The sequence below is a fragment of the Cricetulus griseus genome, chromosome 8 (genome assembly GCF_003668045.3).
Source record: "Cricetulus griseus strain 17A/GY chromosome 8, alternate assembly CriGri-PICRH-1.0, whole genome shotgun sequence".
Taxonomy (NCBI): domain Eukaryota; kingdom Metazoa; phylum Chordata; class Mammalia; order Rodentia; family Cricetidae; genus Cricetulus; species Cricetulus griseus.
This window is the reverse complement of record NC_048601.1, coordinates 61,161,433-61,167,651: the sequence shown is the minus strand read 5'-3', so window position 1 is coordinate 61,167,651 and position 6,219 is coordinate 61,161,433. Positions and strand designations below refer to the sequence as shown.

At 39.8% G+C, this 6,219-nt stretch overlaps 1 pseudogene; it reads left to right on the top strand.

Moving 5' to 3' along the window:
* The first annotated feature begins 4,486 nt into the window (after positions 1-4,486).
* On the top strand, positions 4,487-5,074 carry LOC113838734 (annotated as a pseudogene).
* The last annotated feature ends 1,145 nt before the right edge of the window (positions 5,075-6,219 follow it).

Sequence of the window (6,219 nt, the reverse complement as noted above, 5' to 3'; positions counted from 1 at the left end):
TACTGGCACTAGGGAAATGGCAAGAAATCTACAAATTTGATCCCTACTAACAATCCAAGCAATAGTTGAGAGGTTACCTTGAATATCCTTTTCCGATAATGAGATTTATGACTACATTATATGCTATCCTAGAGACTTCATCCAGTACTGATGGAAGCAGAAGCAGATACCGACAGCTAAATGCTGAACTGAACTCTGGAATTCAGTTGCAGAGAGGGAGAAATGAGGTCAAAAGTGGTCAAGACCAGCACAGAGATTCCCCACAGAAACATCTCACATGAACAAGGGGCTGCTCATGGAACCCAGTCTGATAGCTGGCAAACCAGCATAGGACTGTTCCAGACCCCCTTTATAATGATGTCAGTTTGGATGTCTGGGCAATCTGTGGGGCCTCTGGTATTGGATTAGTATTCATCCGTAGCATAGGAATGGACTTCGGGAGTCCTCTCCACATAGAGGGATACTCTCTCACCCTATACACATGGGGGTGGGTATAGGTCCTGCTCCAAATGATGTGACCGACATTGAAGATCCCTCATGGAAGGCCCTACCCTCCCTGGGAAGCAGAAAATGGTTGGGACAGGGGATCAGTGGGAGGCAGGGGAGGAGAGAAGGGAGAGGCAACTGAGATTGACTTGTAAAAAAAATATCATCTAGAAATCACTAACCCTCTTTAGAAGAGCAAAGATTATTGATACATTAAAAATTTCATTACCTCTAATCACATACACTTATTTAGAAGGTGTTTGAACAATGTTTATTTTTAGGTTCTATATTTCCTGTCTGAGGATGGAAGAGCTGAGAGAACTATTCAGGGTTGCCTGTGAAGCTGTGTTCTCCATGGGTTACAGGATTCAGCTGTAATTCATTGATCTGCAGTTTTTCTTATAGAAAATTGTCTGAACAGTTTTGTATAATTTTCCAAAGACAAGTAGCACATTATAACAGTTGGACTGTCTAAGTAGGGCGGTTTAATTTTTAGGTTAAAAAACTGTATAATATCATCAAAGGCCTCAAATTGAAAGTTCACATGTTCTCTCTCACATGAGGGTCTTAGCTACAAAACACAAGGACACTTGCTAAACTATATTAATAGCAGCATTACTTTTAATAGCCGAAATCTGGAAACAACCTAGATCCCATCAACTGAAGAATGGATAAAGAAAATGTGCTACATTGACACAATGGAGTATTACTCAGCAGTGAAAAACAATGATATCATGAATGTTTAAGGAAATGGATGTAATTAGAAAGAAAACCACCCTGAGTGGGGTAACCCAGACACAGAAAGACAAAATGGTGTTTAGTCACTTATAAATGGATCTTAGAAGTAAAGTAAAAGATTACCAGGATGCAAATCCACAGCCCCAGAGAAGATAGGTAAAAGGGAAGATGATAAGAAAGTATCTTCTAATATTGGAAACTTTTAATGGCTTGAAATAATCATAGAGAGGGTACTGTTACAGCATCACAAAATCATGCAGCAGTCTCTGTAACACCCTATATCCAGGGTTGAAAAGACTGATGAGGAATAGAGGTCAGTACATGCCATCTTTGTTAACTGTACCATGATCTGTATCTATCTTGTAGCCCCAATTTCTATCATTTGTTAGCACTACTTCACTTAGGAAACCAAATAGTTCACAGTCATCTTTAAAAGATGCCTTGTCCTGTATGACCTTGCACCTTGGATTTTTCTGTGTCTGCTTTTGGGAACACTCAAAATAGACCAGTCAATTCATCTGGACTATATACCCCCATGGGTTTCTAGATAGCCATCACTATGGAGAGACAGTATTAAGGGACATATCTTGATACTCTGACTCATATGTTAGTCTCTTCCAATACATGGAGGATACATTCATTTTTTGCATCCACTGGAGATGCAAAATGTAGGAAGAGTTCCCTTAACTTTCTAGCCAAAGCCATCATAACACTTCAAAGCAACAATGAGGAACTCATGCCTAGTGAAAGACTTATGCCTAGACAAATAAATAGTAGGGAATTACTGGATTTGTGACAGATCCTTTAATCAATACTTTACTAAAGAATCACACTACCTACCTATAGATACTTGTCCTAAAACATAACAACAGTGTAGTCTTCAATGCTCACCCAGTGAAATTCTCTTTGCAACATATGGAGAATATATTGAAAACCACAACTGGATAATTTGCAAGGTGGTGGAGATTATTCCCAACTAACATATAACAAAACAATTCCCTCACCTAAAGCTCAGTGATCATGTTGGAGGAGGCAGCTGAGTGATTGCAAATTCACAGAAATAGGAGGTTTGCTGGGTTTGCTGTGAGACTGTGTTTCCTAGGAATGTCAGAGGCTGCATTTGTTAACTCCCACTTAATGATTGTCTAGACGTGAGTTGGTTGAGGATAACAATAGACACTCCAAACTAGGTAGGTGAAAGCCTACGAGGATTTAACCCTACACAAAGAACTACAGGTAACTCATAGGTCCAGGAGAAATAGTCTTCCTAAAGTGGGAATACACAAAGAGCTATCTGATACCATAGAGTCAGCCTGAACACATACATACATGTAAATTGTATACACACTCAGTAGAGTATATTTATGTATTTTGGATATGTGTATACATAGATGCATGTAAGACTAATGAAGAGGAAGTCATGAACTTGAATGAGAGCAAGGAGTGGTACTGGGAAGAGAAGGGGGAGGGAAAATTATGTAATTATATTTTAATCTCTAAAGTAAAAGAAAATCTAAAGTTTAATTTTATCAGATTTCAGAAGAAATACTGAGCTCATTTCATTAGATGGGCTCGGACACAGAGCTAAGAGAGTATTGGGCCATCTTCCTCTTTACTTTTCCCCAAAACCTCAAACAGTATAGGTATAGTGGCTTCTGAGTATCATGGATTTTGGCAGCCATCAGTAACTGGGTAGGGAGATGTGGTCCTCTCTTATATCCATACTGGATATCAGGCATCAGGAATTCACCTCATCATATGATAGACAGAAACTCTACATGCATTCAGTTATTTGAAACAGGCCCTACTTGAGGTACCAGTTCTGAGTCCCCAAGGAGGAACATATGCATTCTACATACATAAGAAAGACAAGGTGTGGCTCTTACTCTACTAATCCAGCTAGAGTACCTACCTAGAATCCCATGAGGAATTTAAACAAGGAACTGGACATAAGGAAAGATGATCCACCTGCACCTAAAGAGTGGTTGCCATCCATGGTCCTTTAGATCCCAGAAAACACAAAGATAATCCTGGGAAGTTATGTGACAATATATGTCCCCCATCTTCACCACAATGTGTCAGGATCACAATCCTTGAATAGATTCTATATGGTCAATTGATAATTGCCTTCTAAAATATCTGGAACTACATTAAGTAAATTCTGTAATTCAACTCAGGACTGGTTTCTTGGTGAACTTATTCACTTTCCCCTTGGATAGATGGAAACAACAAACCTATACTTCTAGTTTCCTAAATCCTTTTGTGATGAGGATTGTAGGCTCTATTTGTAAAATTCATATATATGAGTGAGTACATATCATGTTTGTCTTTTTGTGACAGGGGTACCTCACTCAGGATTTTTTCTAGTTTCATCCATTTGCCTGGGAATTTCAAGATTCCATTGCTTTTTTTCTGCTGAGTAGAACCCCATACAAATTGAAAGGATGAGGCCAACTTCAATTTCTAATCCAAACCATGACACATTTTTCTCTCTTACTAAACCAGATTGTTTTCTCTTTTTGAGAAATATCACAATGCCAATAAATACATTGATACTGTGTTGAGATTCAAAAATTAGTTTGCTGTGTTGAGATTCAAAAATTAGTTTGGGGATGGGGTGTTATCTGAGTGATAAATACCCCTCTCTGGTCTTGAAGAGGTCATGGGCTCAGATTACAGCATCCATATGGCAATTCATAGCCTCCTGTATGCCTAGTTCTCATGAATCACAAGTTTCTACACACAGACTCTCTGTCTCTGTCTCTGTCTCTGTCTCTCTCTCTCTCTCTCGTCTCTCTCTCTCTCTCTCTCTCTCACACACACACACACACACACACACACAACACACACACACACACACACACGATGCACAGGCATAGATGCAGACAAAACACAATACACATAAAGTACAAATAAATAAAAGTTTAATTTGGAGGGATAACAGTGCTCTTGCAACTCATACCCTTACAGCACAGCAGTGACAGTGCTCTCCCCAGATGAAAGCAACCTTTCAGTAACAGAACATGATGATTCCACAGGGCCTGTCACAAAAATCACCTGGGATACACTAAAATACTCAACGGGATTCTTTGTTAATCCTAACTGCCATAGGGCTATACAAGAGCAGGTGTCCTGTGAGCATCAAGTCAAGCTCTTCTGAGCTGATTTGCATATTGAGACATTAGCGAAAGTACAGATTGTAGGCATCTTTAAAGGCAGTTTGCTAGGACCCAAGAAGCAGCCTCTAGTGCAGATCTCAGAGATGGGGTCAGCTGCTCTTCTGCTGTGGGTACTGTTGCTCGTGGTTCCAGGTGAGAGACTGTAATATTGGGAAAATTCACTGTGGCCATTATTGAATTTTATGACTTGGTGTCCTGACCAATGGAATTATGGCATTTAATTGGTTTTAAATTTCTATTTTATTTTATGTTTCTCAGAGTATAGTTCATGACTGCTGTTACAGGTTCCACATATATCATGCCTTTACATTGGGGTGCTTTCAGTATATCCTATCACCATAGGTTCTGTTGGGGACATTGTGCTGACCCAATCTCCAGCTTCCTTGACTATGTCTCCAGGGCAAAGTCACACCATCTCCTGCAGAGCCAGCCAGAGTGTCAATACAGTTGGTATTCCTCTTATGAACTGGTAAAAACAGAAACCAGGACAGCTCTCCAAACTCCTCATCCATGATGCATCCAAACTAGCATCTGGGGTCCCTGCCAGGTTCAGTGGCAGTGGGTCTGGGACAGACTTCACCCTCACCATCCACCCTGTGGAGGCTGATGATGTTGCAACCTATTACTGTCAGCAAGGTCTAGCACTTCCTCTCACAGTGCTCCAGGGCTAAACCAAAACCTCCTGGGGTTTCTGTTCACTGAAGCTCAGTCTCTAAGCTGTTTCTAGCCAGACAATACAACCATGTGATTCTACAAATATTGCTAATAAAAAGGGTGAACCTTTGAAACAGAATTCTCAAAGTAAGTGTGTTTGCCCTATCGTGAATACTTTACAAATTAACTGTTGCTTACTTACTAAAAACCTACCTGATACTATTTTCAAGGCACTTTTACTGTTCAATAAACTGAGTAGACAGGCTTCAATTTTACAGCTTCATGCAATGACCTCTCTGGGACTTCATTCACGGACACCCCTGACACAAGACTTACCTCACCAGCATTCCTTAGTCTCAGAGGAACATTCTATAAACCCTGTCTTCTGTCCTTGACTCTAAAGCTGGAATCATATGGCCAAAGTTGCCAAATTCTGCTGCTTTTTGGGACTGAAACATACCCCCCCTCATTGAATTACATCTTCACCAGCTTTCTCTTCTACATGATTTCTTTAACTGCCTAAGCTTGGCTTTCGGGGAAATTGCTCTATAGATCAAAGTGGACTCACTCTCTGAGATCTGCCAGCCCCTCCTTTCGCAGTGCTGGGATTTAAGGCCTCTACAACCACACCAGGCTCTAAGCTTTCTTTAATTCCTTTCATAAGTCAGGAATTTAGCTGGTAAGATCTTGCCCTGAGGTCACTACTCTTTTTATTCCATTTCTTAATCTGTTCATCTCCTTGAACACAGGACTTAACTCCATTACAATTCCTGTTGTTCTTCATATTAGTCTACATTGTGTATTTTGTCTTGTTCTGGTTTTGCCTTTTCATTATATATATTAATTAGAGTTACCATTAAAAAGCATATGGCAGAGTCTATATAAAGCTGTTTTGAGATTACCTCTGTCAATGGATTTAATAAAAAAAAATCTATCACTTCAGCCTCTGGCAAACTTTTTGGGACAATGGCAAAAACTAGCCACATTCTTTATCAAAATTTCACAAGAACAATCTGTAGGTAACACACTAAAATTCTTCTCTTAAATCCCTTGAACCAGCCACCCCTACAGTTCAAATCCACAAAAATCTAGGATCTACAAATTAGACTCTTAAGGTCACAATACATACATACACACACACACACACACACACACACACACA